Source organism: Notothenia rossii, assembly GCF_949606895.1.
Source record: "Notothenia rossii genome assembly, chromosome: 10".
NCBI classification, from domain to species: domain Eukaryota; kingdom Metazoa; phylum Chordata; class Actinopteri; order Perciformes; family Nototheniidae; genus Notothenia; species Notothenia rossii.
Genome location: NC_136908.1, coordinates 34,904,055 through 34,919,286, shown reverse-complemented (window position 1 = coordinate 34,919,286; position 15,232 = coordinate 34,904,055). Strand labels below are relative to the sequence as shown.

The 15,232-nt window shown below is 43.9% G+C and overlaps 1 long non-coding RNA gene across 2 annotated transcripts in view; it reads right to left on the bottom strand.

Moving 5' to 3' along the window:
- Positions 1 to 1,635: 1,635 nt before the first annotated feature.
- The window catches only part of LOC307021337, a 52,578-nt gene continuing 38,981 nt past the window's right edge, over positions 1,636 to 15,232 (bottom strand). For both annotated transcript variants that reach the window (XR_013803127.1, XR_013803128.1), the window contains exons 2-3: positions 2,533 to 2,686; positions 1,636 to 2,116 (exon numbers count right to left, since the gene is read on the bottom strand). This is a non-coding gene — a long non-coding RNA (uncharacterized lncRNA). The remainder of the gene's footprint in view (positions 2,117 to 2,532; positions 2,687 to 15,232) is intronic.

The window sequence follows — 15,232 nt, the reverse complement described above, 5'->3', positions numbered from 1 at the left end:
CAGCGTCAGCAGTAGCAGCGCTAGCCGAGTCAGGAAGGAGTGAGGGTTTGAGGCCTCCTTTTGCAAGGTCTTGTTTAGATCGAGTAGTAGTCATTTTGGCCGGTTACAAATCAAAATAATTGAGCTAGAGTAATTTATAAGTACCTTATGAGTTGTTGCATACTATTAGTGAGCCAAACTGCACAATGGGAAAGTATTTTGAAGTCACTAATCTTGGAGCTGTCAGGACACACGTCTACTCGCCTCCGTGCATTCCCCGACGTGCCTTATGAACGTATCTTAAAGACGTTTATTTTCTACATATCTTTGCCATTTATTGTCTTGCTTATAATAATGATAATAGTCATTTATAAATATCATTTTAGAGCACACATTTGAAATCAGTAGGCGAGGCTGTAATTTCGCCAGCTGTTACTCTCATGAGCGAGGCAGAAAATAATAGTTTTAACATGCCAAAAAGCTGCTGTGTCGTTTTGCCCCTCAAACATTAAAACAAATCCAGAGTTACTTGTTTCTATACTTCCTCTAACAAGAAAGGAAAGTTGTAATGGCAATTTCCTGTTTCTATGTCCTATATATTTTTGCCATTACGTCACAGAAGTGATAATATTGTACTATACGTATAACTTAAATAAACTGACACACCAACAACACCCATAAAATGGCTCCTACAACAGTAACAGAAGATCTCTGTGGCTTCAGGCTTGATCACCGTTCAAATGACAGCGTTGGTTTCCCCAAAAGTGGGCGGGGCTGTAAAGTGATGTAGATTTTACTCTCATCTATTATTCAAAACCATTCTATTTATTCTAACGTAAATCACATGCCAATGTTTTATCTTTTAATTTATTTGTTTTTATTTTAAATCGTATCGTACTTTTTTTCCCCGTCTGTGAGGAAAAGAAATGGGGCTTAGAGCCTCAAAATACTGAAATCTGTATTTTTTTAAATCTTTTTATTCCTTCTAATTTGTTATTCTTTTCTAAATAACACACTGTTATTTACTCAATAACACACAATTATCCTTGTTTTTATTTATTCGTTTAATTCTATAATCTTGGGCTTTTTAGCATGCTTTTTAGCCGTAAATAAAGTCACCGGAAACAGACGTAGGCCTATAAGCAGGGGTGCACACAACTTTCTCAGTGAGGTACTCAGATGAGTACCTGGAGTCATATAGCGCCTTTCATGAGACCCAAGGTCGCTTTAAAAAGAAGAACAGGAGTAGAAACAAACATAACATAAGGCAGTCAGACAAAACAACAGATAGATTTGGGGCCAAAGGCCTTGGCAGACAGATGGGACTTGAGCGCCCTTTTGAAGGCGTCAAGCATGGGGATGTTGCAGATCTCCGCAGGGAGAGCGTTCCAGAGAGTGGGGGCTGCCATACTGAAGGCTCTGACCCCGAAGGATCGCAGGTTGGTGCGGGGGGCCAGAATTTGAAGACCGCAGGTTCCGGGGTAGGGCATGTGGGAATTGTATTGATTTGATACAAGCAAGCCAGTGTTTCATTGTGTACTTTCAACTACAGTACATGGTCCGGCAAGTTCAGCATTCACTGTGATGAATATAAAATAGGACACTGATACCGTTTTCCTCAATGAACATTTATTGAACAGAACATCATGTGGAAAATCAGAAGGGCACCATTCAAGCTGGTCAACTTAAAAAAATATTGACCTGCAGGAGTTTAAAGCCTATTTAAAAACTCCTCGGAATCTTTCACAAGTCCTTCAGCCTTTGGTGCGCTTCCTCACTCATGTTCTTGGTGAGGTCATGAGAACAAAGTTCCATCTCACTGATAAGACAAGATGGTATAAAGAAGTCATATATGTAATATTATAAATTCACATGCATCAGGGGTTGTACACTTTAATGTGTCCATTCACTAACCGACTCTTTAGGAAGGAAGCTGTAAGGCCTCCTGTTATAGGAGTGGTCCTCGTCAGTGTCCAGGGGCATCAGACAGTCAACCATTATTTTGACAGTGCTTTCCATGCACGGTTTAACTCCTCCAAAAAGAACATCTCGTTTCTTCCAATGATTGTTGGGCAAAAGCCACAGTGATAATGGCTGCTGGCCACACATTTGAGATGTCATTTATAAACATTCTAACCTAAGAAAAGAGACAGAAAGTGGTTTAGAGGATTGTAGAAACAAACCAAATTGAATTTCTTGTAAATATGCTATTTGAAACAAGTTGTTTGTGCGAGAGCAATAAAAAATCATGTCACCAACAATAATATTTTTGCCTATAAACTGAATTTTTGCAGATTGAATGTGTGATTATGCTCATATTGTGCCTACCCCAAATAAGGATACTATTCGAGCATTATTAACAATTCATAATCTGAATCTAAATCAAATTTGTAATGTTCAATTTCTAATTCAAAAATAATTTACACCAATGGTGTCCTGGGACACAGAAATAACACATGTATCCATAATGAGTGAGGCATTAAACACATCTAACAAGTAACATGTAATGTGATGAAGTATACAATGATCATATAGAATTATAGATTTACTTACCTCCATATTTAGCAAGTGACCTCTGGTGGCTCTGCAAATGAGCCATCAGACCAGGGTGTGACCCGGTCCTTTCACAAAATGGACACTGGAAGGTGTCCGAGTCCAATTTGTTGAGCTCTGGGCGTGCTCCATCACGGAGTGTTGTGTTGTTTGTCTATAGGTGAATACAATAGAATACAATTTAAGTGACTTTAATATTGGAAATAGTTAACTCCTTAAACAAGCAGCAATGGAATGGCCTGTATAATCCTATGGGACAAAGCTGGTCATACTTCCTCACTCTCAGAAGGTAACCCTTTAACTGCCAGCGCCACCATTTGGTAGAGCACATATTGTGTCTTGATATGTTGTTGAAAAAAAAATAAAAAAGTTGAACTCCATCTGATTCAGCCAGCTCTACTCTTTGGTTGATATGTTATGCACAAAACAACCTCTAGATGTCACTGTGGTTCGAACAGAAAGCCCTTCAGCTAGTTTAAATGTCAGGCCGACAGCATGGCCACAAATCCCATCTAAAAACAGAGGCTCTGTCCTAATTACCTGATTGCATCCACCTGGGTTACTTTGCTCTACCCGATAACTATAATTTAACTTTAAACCACACTTAAAATAATAATATAATTATACATATGTACAGTACATGTCTACAGTATAGCAGCTAATACATGTTTTAAATAAAAAAACATTCAAATGTGAAAGATACCTTCAATTAATATTTAAAACTTACACAAAATCAGATTCTTAGTATTATTGCTGATTATGGCATACAGCTTAAGAAAACTCAAATATCCTATCTCTAAATATTAGAATATCATGAAAAAGTATACTAGTAGGGTGTTCAACGAATCACTTGAATCGTCTAATTAACTCGAAACACCTGCAAGGGTTTCCTGAGCCTTGAAAAACACTCAGCTTGGTTCAGTAAACTAAATCACAAGTATGGGGAAGACTGCTGATCTGACTGCTGTCCAGAGGACCGTCATTGACACCCTCCATCAGGAGGGTAAGACACAAAAAGACATTTCTCAAAGAGCAAGCTGTTCACAGAGTGCAGTTTCAAAGCACATCCACAAAAAGTCTGTTGGAAGGGGGAAATGTGGCAGGAAACGCTGCACAACCAAGAGAGATGACCGCAGCCTTAACAGCATTGTGAAGAAGAGTCGCTTCCAGAATTTGGGGGAGCTTCAAAGACAGTGGACTGAAGCTGGAGTCCAGGTATCAAAAGTCACTGTTCACAGACGTGTCCGGGAAATGGGCTACAATAGCCGTATTCCCATGGTCAAGCCACTTCTGAACTCAAGACAACGGAAGAGGCGTCTGACTTGGGCTAAGGAAAAGAAGCACTGGACAGTTGCACAGTGGTCCAAAGTCCTCTTTTCAGACGAAAGCAAGTTTTGTATTTCATTTGGAAGTCAAGGCGCCAGAGTCTGGAGAAAGGCTGGAGAGGAGCAAAATCCAAGTTGCTTGAAATCCAGTGTGAAGTTCCCACAGTCAGCGATGGTTTGGGGAGCCATGTCAGCTGCTGGTGTTGGTCCACTGTGTTTCATCAAGCCCAGAGTAAATGCAGCTGTGTACCAATAGATTTTAGAGCACTACATGCTTCCGTCTGCTGAAAAGCTCTATGGAGATGAGGAATTCATTTTCCAGCATGATCTGGCACCTGCCCACAGTGCCAAAACCACCAGTAACTGGTGTACTGACCATGGCATTACTGTCCTCGATTGGCCTGCAAATTCCCCTGACCTGAACCCCATAGAGAATATGTGGGGTATTGTGAAGAAGAAGCTGAAAGACACCAGACCCAACAATGCTAATGAGCTAAAGGCCGCTATTGAAGCATTCTGGGCATCCATAACACCTCAGCAATGCCACAGGCTGATTGCCTCCATGCCACGCCGCATTGATGCAGTAATCCGTGCAAAAGGATTCCCAACCAAGTACTGAGTGCATTAATGGACATTTTCAAATGTTTGATTGTGTTTTGCTGTTATAAATCTTTTTTTTTTACTTGGTCTGAGGAACTATTCTAATTTTTTGAGATAGGATTTTTGAGTTTTCTTAAGCTGTATGCCATAATCAGCAATATTAAAATAATAAAAGGCTTGCAATATTTCAGTTGATTTGTAATGAATCCAGAATGTATGACATTTTTGTTTTTTTAATTGCATTACAGAAAATAAAGAACTTTATCACAATATTCTAATTTTCTGAGACAGTCCTGTATATACACATTTATTCACAGGTGTCTTTAATCTGGAAGTTGCTCTTTAAGGACTCATGGAGGTTTACAGACACAGACAACAAACAATATGGCGCACCGAGTAATTAACGTATTGTGGTTTTAGATATAATTACATACTATTTAGGTTCTCGTTTGTTTGTCGATTTGGCTGTTTAGCGCAGTGTAATTGTGTTTATTTTGCTGATTTGTATTTTAAATATTAAATGTAAAGAAATGGAATACATACACACTGAACAAAAATATAAATGCGACACTTTGGTTTTTGCTCCCATTTTTCATGAGATGAACTCAAAGATCTAAACCACTTTCGATATACACAAAATAACAATTTCTCTCAAATATTGTTCACAAATCGAAAAAAATCTGTGATAGTGAGCACTTCTCCTTTGCCGAGATAATCCATCCCACCTCACAGGTGTGGCGTATCAAGATGCTGATTAGACAGCATGATTATTGCACAGGTGTGCCTCAGGCTAATAATAAAAATAAAAGGCCACTCTGAAACGTGCACTGACATGTTAGGGTTAGGGTTAGGGTTAAACCCTAAAACATGTTTTAATGTGTCAGTGGGTGACATGTTAGGGTTAGGGTTAGGGTTAAACCTGACTGGATAAACCCTAAAAAAAAATTCAATGTGTCAGTGGGTGACATGTTAGGGTTAGGGTTAAACCTGACTGGTTTTCGGACCCCCCCAGACCCCCCCAATAAAGCAAAACTGCACGTTTCAGAGTGGCCTTTTATTGTGGCCAGCATAAGGCACAACTGTGCAATAATCATGCTGTTTAATCAGCATCTTGTTATGCCACACCTGTGAGGTGGGATGGATTACCTCGACAAAGGAGAAGTGCTCACTATCACAGATTTTTTCCGATTTGTGAACAATATTTGAGAGAAATGGTTATTTTGTGTATATAGAAAATGTTTTAGATCTTTGAGTTCATCTCATGAATAATGGGAGCAAAAACAAAAGTGTTGCATTTATATTTTTGTTCAGTGTGTATGTATTCCATTCCTTTACATTTAATATTTAAAATACAAATCAGCAAAATAAACACAATTACACTGCGCTAAACAGCCAAATCGACAAACAAACGAGAACCTAAATAGTATGTAATTATATCTAAAACCACAATACGTTAATTACTCGGTGCGCCATATTGTTTGTTGTCTGTTGTCTGTAAACCTCCATGAGTCCTTAAAGAGCGACTTCCAGATTAAAGACACCTGTGAATAAATGTGTAGGTAAATTATGTATACACTAGATTTTCAAAAAAATATACATAAATATACACTACAGTGACATCTGGCGTCGTTTTGGTAAGAGATTTTTACTTCTGCATCAAAAAAGCCTCCCCAGGTGACTTCCCGCGTGTTACGTAACAAAGGGGAAACAAGGGGGAGAGCGACCGGTGTAACCTATTAATAAACATGGATCCCAATGCTAGTTTCGACTCAGAAGACACAGAAGAAGTTGAACATGTATATTCGAATGCATATGACGGACCACAACCTTATAATTATGAGCCTGCTAGGCATCCAAGAGACCAGGAGCAGCCAAGGATTAGAAGAAATAACGGCCATCGGAGAGAAATTGAGCTGTGGTGTGAGGAGAACCAGTGGAGAACTGGGCAGCTATATTGGTGAGTGATCGGCGTTAGCTACAGAATGTTAGCTAACGTCACATCACAAAATTGTAAAGTTAGCTATCATATATCAGGCTATAACTAAAGTAGCATTGATAATATAGTAACGTTACTGGCAGGACTGTTGATACTGATCCATAACAGAAACTAATGCGCAAGTATCAGCCGTATCTCGCGTTACCTAATGCAAATCCACACTACCTTACGGTGCTTTACCGGAGGGGAGAGAGAGAGCAGGGAAGGTTGGGGGGGGGGGGGGGGGGAGAGATGTAATATGGTTTCCTGATAAACGTTTGTCCTGACAGGCTGGTATTTGTGCAACCTGCACAAACACAATACTGCACCATGATTACAAATGGTGAAATACAATGTAAAACTACCGAAAAATACCAGCTCACTAAATCACAACCGCTCAACACAACTGCTCAACGCAACTACTAACTATTCCCGCGGTCAGAGAGCGGAGATGTGTCCCCTTTGTGATGTAATATGACGCGGTTGACGTATGACCTTAAAAAAAAGCAGTTTTTAAGAGCAGAGCTTAAAATTGCTCCTTTCCCTCTGAATTCCTGCCCTTATGTCTCGTAAAACATATAAAATCCTGCATTCACTTTTTTAATTATAAATTTCAAGCAAGTTTAAGCATAAATGTAGAAAAAAAAAACCCCTGCAAGTTGCTCTTTAAATATCCTTGCGTCAGCGTCTCACGTGTTGGGCGTGCTCTCTTCTGACCATATTTGGAAGTACAAATTCCTACAGGTTCAACCTCCACTATCCGCGGCCGCAGCTAGACCCTTCTGCAATGGAGAGAGAAAAGTCATCTTTTGATCCCGTTTGAATTGTGCCACGAATGACACATATGATGTTTGTCAATTTAAAAGAACATTTTGCAAGTAAAAAAAACAAAAATGTGTTGTAAAGCTGTGAAGTTACACATTTTTTTGTGTGAAACCGCTCAGTGAACTACAGGTCTCTGGTCTCGCACAATACGCGTCACCATCACAAAGATGGCCGTCACGTTAGCAAATTTCACCTGTTTCTTTCAGAATGAGGCGAAAAGTATAAAACGAGGTGAAAATCACTTCAAGTCTGGGCATGTTGAGAGCTGTACATACACGAAAGGTGAGTTAGTCGGTTCTGTAAGAGCCAGCATGCGGGACCGGCTTTACAAGGTTTCAGTGAGTAATATGAGTGCAATGTTTAACGTTAATGTCAGCTAGCAAACATTAGCTAACAAGGTACACTAACGTGTTTTGTTTTAGCAACTAGTTTTCTCCTTAAGAACTTTGTGGTCTCTGTGTATGCTGTGGATAACATTAGTGTTCACAAGAACAAGATACACTCCCGTGTTTTGTTTTAGTTGCTCTTCAGATTGAAGCGGCCAGTTTTATATCGACTATACTGTATGTGTGATCTCCTTTTACATCTCGTTGTGTCATTTGAGTTTTTTTGCTGTGTGTAGATTCAAGGATTTTGGTTATCTTGTCAATTTGTTTGGTTATCTAGGCACAGCTGTGTGTGACTCCCTCTGGTACACTGGTATGTGTTTTCCTAATGTAGAGAGCATTGATTAATTAATAAACTACACACTGACTCTAGATCCTGACCAAATCCTTTTTTTTTGTTGATCAAATGTTTTTCAAAAATGTATTCATACACATTTAGAAAAATACAATGTACAATCACAACCAATACAACACAAATGACAAAAAATACAGAAAAAACAAACAATAACAACAATCAGACAAGAGGACAAAACTATGGAAAAATAAACCCTCCCACCCCCAGATCCGGACTATCCTTGTATTATTGCTCATTCAATCTATTATAGCATGCTAACAAATGGTACTTACTTTATTTTTACAGATCTGCATGGGAGACGATGGCGTGATGCAGAGCTCTGTCTGTGATTATGCACGGGGGATGTACAAATGCAGCCACGCTGCAGCATTGGCAATATTTACCATGTGGCAGATCAGCTCCGCAGATGTTGAGTGCCAGTGGAGGAAGCCTGGCACTTCAAAAGTAGTCCAGCCGGTGTCTCAACTTTACCAACAGCGAGAGGAGAGATACAACCCACTGTCCAGAGACATCGCCACTGAGGATGTAGACTGGTTCAGGTCTGCACTGAGGGGCATGGCATGGCTTTTGTCAACTGAGCCAGAGCCGCGGCCTCAACATCAGGCCATCGTCACCGTGCCGGTGCTGGTGAAGGAGCATGGGGGTCGGGGCCTTGAGGCAATTCTTGCCTCAATGCGACTGAGCAGAGACCAGCAAGCTGCCATCCAGACAGCCACCGTAGGACAGCGGACAAATCCTCAGTGGCAGTTACACAGACAGGGCAGGTTGACAGCCAGCAATTTTGGTGCTGTGCTGCGGTAGGGACTTTCATCCACTCCATGCGCGTCCCTCATGAAGAGGGTGCTTGGGGGGTACAACTTGGACGGAGTCATGGCTGTCAACTGGGGGGTTGTAAACGAGGCCGAAGGGGTGAAGGCTTTTGTGCAGGCCTATCGGGTGACAGTGTTCGAGTCTGGTCTCTTTGTGAGTGAGTCGGCTGTCTCTGACCCTCGCAGTGAGCAGATGCTCCGGTCTCTCTCTCTCTGACCCTCGCAGTGAGCAGATGCTCCGGTCTCTCTCTCTCTGACCCTCGCAGTGAGCAGATGCTCCGGTCTCTCTCTCGCCTACCCTCACAGCGAGCAGACGCTCCGGTCTCTCTCTCTCTGACCCTCGCAGCGAGCAGACGCTCCGTTCTCTCCCTCTCTGACCCTCGCAGTGAGCAGACGCAATGAACTAGGCTGCTTTCTCTCTAACTGCCGCCTAATTCACATCTGCTCTTTCCGCGGCGTCGCTCATACCAGGAGCACCCGACCCCACAACCCAACCTAACATTTACGGCATAAACGTATTTTCCCTTGAGAGTGTAACGGAGGCCTGGCGCTGGGCAATCCGCGTGCGCATCATTCTAACTCCTCAAGGCAATGTTTAGTTGGATTTAGAAGTGAAAATGTAATCATTCGTTCCGGGAATGTTATTTTCAAGCCACACATTTCTGGTCCAGAAACACTTTCAGAACATCCCGCACATTTTGGGGGCATTCTCAGAACATTATTAGAGCCATTTCTCCCGCATCGGCGCAGCGTCCACAGCAGCTAGACCGGGCATCTCTTATCCAACCATCTAGGCCCTCGGCCGCTCGTCATCCCAAGCGTACCACGCTTACATCCGCAACAATCTAAACGACGTCAGACACGCACACGATTAAGTCAGCTGCCTTAATCCGACTCTTTTGGGGGCCCGTAATCAGCCCACGCAGATCATGCCGGAGACGGAACCCCCACTATGATTCTCCCACTGCACGGACCATAGCTCGTCCTCCCAGATCATCCCTTCACCCCCCTCATATCATTCACATGTTACTTCAATAAACGCACAAACATCACACTGTTGTGGCGTGGTTCCTGCTAGTGAAATGAGGTTAAAATGTTAACATAGGTTCAGGAGCATGGCCACGCCTAAAACTCCACCTCGAACCACGGCCACCCCTATTTATATCCGGCAAAACTTCCGGCCACTGGTCGTCTCCATCCTTTCAACCCACCCTCCCTCTCCCTTTCTACCCATACAGTTCCCCTTCCGCATCACACTGAACGATACATCCATCCCTTCTTCCCTCCCTCCCCTCAACATCCCTACATCCCTCATCCCCACATCCCTCATCCCTATATCCCTCCGTCCCTCATTCCTTCATCCCTTTATCCCTCATCCCTCATCCCTACATCCCTCATCCCTACATCCCTCCATCCCTCATCCCAACATCATCTGCCCGTCAACATTTATATTTAAACGGTGCATGTTTATATACTGTGTATACTAACACCTTCATTCCAGGTATCGTCTGGGGGGCCCGTAATCAGCCCACGCAGATCATGCCGGAGACGGAACCCCCACTCTGAGTCTCCCACAGCACGGACCATAGCTCGTCCTCCCAGATCATCCCTTCACCCCCCTCATATCATTCACATGTTGCTTCAATAAACGCACAAACATCACACTGCCATTGCCTGTTCCCTGGACCTGGCCATGACTATGAGGTCGTCTAGGTAAAGGAAAACTCTCATGCCGTGGGCGCGCAATGGTTGACGCGCAGTGGCCACACATTTGCCGAACGTGCGTGGGGATAGGGAGTGTTGGTTTGTGTTCGTTGTTCTGGCGTCCAGGAGGAAGTTAAAATAAGAGACAATGGAGTCTCTGAAAAGGTTCAAATTGGCACTTTAATTAAGTAACGTGGTTTCGAAACAAACAGAGCGGTACAGGGGACAACAGCTGTGGTCTGTAAGATGTGGCAGAGAAAAGAGAGCGAGATCACGTTCTCTCCCAGCCTGTATCTCTTTCTTGGCTCCTCCTTTCAATGGCGGCTGTGACATAGGGGTCCTCCCACCTCTTTCTTCTGTGTCCGATGTCACACGTAACAGAGGATTTAGACGTTGTGTGTTGATTGTATAACTCCACACGCCTTTTCTCCTCATACACTCATTTGTGACTTTTTATTTAATGCATTTAAACGGCTGTAATAAACTGTTTTATTCTGAAAACATTTCCGGTTAAGTTGACTTTGAAAAGCTGTATTGAAAGGCGTTGCCGTTGTCAACAGTGACCACTTCCGGTTTTACGTGGACAACGGCAACGCCTTTCAATCCAGCTTTTCAAAGTCAACTTAACCGGAAATGTTTTCAGAATAAAACAGTTTTAAGCTTACTGTGTGTTTAAGCTAAATTATGTCATTCAATATTGATTTTCATTTCTTACAGGAGTAGCCGAACGGTAATCTGTTGTACTCGTAGGCTATCCCCTGAAAGGCAAAACGTAGATACTTTCTGTGCTCCGGAGCATTTTCCACATGAAAGTATGCGTCTTTCAGGTCGATGGTGGTGAACCAATCGCCCGGTTGCACAAGCCCCACTAACTGTTTTATGGTAAACATGCGACATTTCCTGCAGGAAATGTGGCGATTCAGGCTGTGGAGATCTAGAATAGGTCTGAATTCCCCTGTCTTCTTGAGAACCAGAAAGTACATGGAATAAAGACCCTTTTCTCTGTGCTGAGGGTGCACAACAGACACAGCCTGATTCTGCACCAGAGCCTGAATCTCTGCTGAGAGGAAACCCATCTCCTCCTGGGATGACAGATTTACCTCTTGCATGCCTCTGAATGGAGGTGGGATGCTGCAAAACTGGAGTGAATAACCCCGTTTCAGCGTCCTGTCCAACACACAGCTGAGTTTCCATTCCCCATAACATTGTGTTAAAGGTCCCATGTCATGGCCATTTCCACTGATCATAATTCCATTGTTGAGGTCTACTAGAATAGATTTATATTGTGCAATTTTCCAAACTCACATTGGTTTCTAATACAGCATCTCTGTAAACTACGTGTATTCACTGAATTTCACTCTCTGGCTTTAACGGCTCGTTGTAGCTCCAGTAGCTCCAGCCCCCACCCTCCCTGTGAGCACAGTGTGCTCTGATTGGTCGGGACGTTGTGAATCGCGCTAAGCTCCGTGGAGGTGTTGTTTTCTTGTTTAGCGATACACAGCGAAACACAGCCAAACTCATTCTGAGCACACACAAAGTCACAGCCGAAGTAAAAACAATAAGTGTGGCTTTATATTGAGTAAGAAAAAGGTTGATAAATGCTGTGAGAATGGGTCTGCAGAGAGAATTTTGCCGCGATCCCAACTGTCTGTTATCAGCCTGCAGCCAGGGAGGAGAAATCAGCAGAGCTGCTTGCACTGAGTGTGTGTGTGAGGAAGTCCGTGGATTGGTCAATTTGGACCAATCAGCGGGGGCTTAACGTAACGGCTCCGCGGACGTAACGTAACGGCTCCACGGATTGGTCCATTTCGTTCCGGGTACGGTTGACATCATGCGTACCCGGAAGAATCAAATGGACAATGACGTATCTCCAACGAGGCGTTTTGGGGAGGTATTTTCTGTGTTAAGAGTTTTATTCGCTACAGGGTGTACTTTGAGGGTTTGTGACTGCAGACCGTTTACATGCATAAAAACCTTCATAACACAGAAGGGGACGAGTAATAACCAGAAAAGCATGACGGACCTTAGTGTGTATATCCAGTTCTTATTATACATCCATGGTGTAGATATGACAACGGCCAGGGCTACCGTAAATGATAACTGCTATAAAGTACTTCCAGTATTACTAAAGTAACTATTTACAGCCTTTATAATGCATTAAATAAAAAGTCATGAAAGAGATAAGGAGGAGAAAAGGCGTGTGGAAGTAAGCAATTAATGTAAAATGTCGAAATCTTCTGTTTAACGCGATGTCGAACATTGAAGACTAAGGCGGGCGGCCCCCCCTTCTCCACAGCACGGAGGAAAATAAAAGGAGGCGGCTGAGCACAGCTTGTTCCCTTTTCTTCGCTGCAGCCCCACCAGAGACAACGCCGGCTTTTGTCTCTTCATTACTTTTTGCTTGTTCTATTACCACGTTACTTGATTAAAGTACCCATTTGAACCTTATACCAGAGACTCCATTGGTCTCCTTATTTTTATTTTATTTCCTGGGAGAGAGAGGAGCATCACAGTTTTCATCAGTTGGCGACTCCCGACGTGATATTCGCCACACTAGGAGAGCAGTTGCAGTTTTCAAAGGAGCTTGAACGATGCCGGCAGATATACACTCGGGCCCATACAGAAAGGTAAAGAAGTACCTGTTTATTCCAAATCTTGAATAGATTACATAGCAAACAATAGGAGTGTGTGTCTGTCTGGTAAGTTGGACTCCTGAGAATGACTGCCTAATTTAATGTTAAACAACCCAAATTTGAATCACACCATGTGGCGTTGTTTGAGAGCAAGCAAGGGTGAGTCTGTTTTCCTTTCTTTCTTCATTCATTAACACACGCATGCTTTTAATAAATTGAAAGTCGTTTCTGATAAAGTGGTTATACTGTTGTGTTTTCAACCAGATATTACAGGGTGGATTACGGTAATCGGAGGTACTGCAGCATTACGTTAACTGGACGACGGTCTGTTAATGGTCGCTTGTTGGTTTCCATATTAGTCCCATACTAGCGTGTCAAACAGCAACAGATAATCACATGACTATAAAGTCAAATATTACGTTGATAAGTTTAAGGCTTATACCGTAAGGGTTTCTAATTTTAAGATAGGATATCCCGAGGACAAAGCCCATTTTCATAGTAAACTAGATAGAAATGTTATTTTAAAAAGTGTTAGGTGTTGTTTTTGGGTTGAATTTCTATCAACCACTTTGTGACTGATCTCATCAGTGAGAGCCATTCTTCTTGAAAAACTTTTTGTTCTGAAGGTCAGAGTTTGAAATAATCAGTTGCCATCTTACCCGTTGACACGCTTCCTCCCCCGTCAGTCAGCTCCGTGACGGCGGAGCGCCCCACCCAGCCGTTCTCTGCTGCTACAGAGTCTGCAGAGGTCGAGCAGCTCGCCCCCGTGAGTGCCGGTACGCCGGTTCCACAGGGTGGGCCGAAGAGGTGGAGGGCGCTACAGGCACGGGACCACCGTGCCGGCGCCTCTCCCTCCGTCTCGCGTTTTGGTCCGGCCTCCTCTGGTGTCATACCGGGCGCATTTGAAGAGCATTTCAGAAGCGGAGCGTCTTGCGTGCCGGCTCGCAGTTTTTGTTGATTTGGGCATATTTCCTGGACAGGCTACTTTGTACAGACAAAGTTAATAAGAATTGTAATATTCCAGTTATAAACGACATGAATCAAAGATGTGTAGCTGTACTTTAGTGGTAAAAAAATGCATTCATCATCATAATTATTCTATATAATTTACACAGTGCCGGTAAACCGGAGGAGAATGCTGGCATTTCTCCTCCTAATTGAAAGACTACGGAGGGATAGGGTCTGCAAAATTAGTTTATTTGGGGGATTGACTGGCCATTGGCTGTCTGCGGCAGCAGATGGGCCGCCAGGCTCTCATCGAGGGGGCGCACGCCCGGACACGCCGTGTCCGAGCGGCCCTGCACCATGATGACGCCCAACATGGCTGCTACTGGTGCCATCGTCCTCAGTGGATGCCGCCACGTCTCCTCCACACACTGCCAGATATCTGGCAACGGGGGCGAGACGAAGGTAAAACCCCTGCCGAAGGCGGCTTACAGGCCTCGGTGGCAGCGGTGGCAGCGGTAGCAGCGGTGGCAGTGGTGAGGGGAGCGGTAAGCCTACATGCTCCGCCGCCAGGGTCATCACTGCAGGGAAGTCCAGCCGCGCAGACCTGAGTGCTGGACCGTCCTGGCCACCGGAACCCAAGGTGTCGGACAACGAGGCATCCTCGTCATCCTCCCCCTCCGCAAAGGCGACCACCCGGTCCCTCGGGAGGGTAAACTCGAATGGCACGTCGTCCAGATCGTCCATATCGACCACCTCGAGGTCCTCCACATCAACCTGCGGGCCGAGCTTCCTCCGGAAGTGCTCGGCACGATGCCGGCGGCTTAGCTGCGGGATCGAGCGACAAGCCATGCAGGCCGGCTGATTGGGTCAGCCCCCACAATCAGGCCAGGGCACGACGGACAGGTTCGGTGTTCCAGGAGTGCTTCCATTTTAATAATTTCTCTATCACTTTCTCTCATACGCCTTAACAGCTCAGTGTCACTTCCGCTCGCTGAAGAGAAAGGGATGATGGTCAGGAGGTCTTTTATAGGGAGGTGAGATGCGCACGCATTCCGGTAGGCCCGCCCCGGGGGCCGCCTAAGTCTATACAAATCTCAGTAGGTAAATGCTTGCATGCAGTGTGCGAAATACCCGTCAATA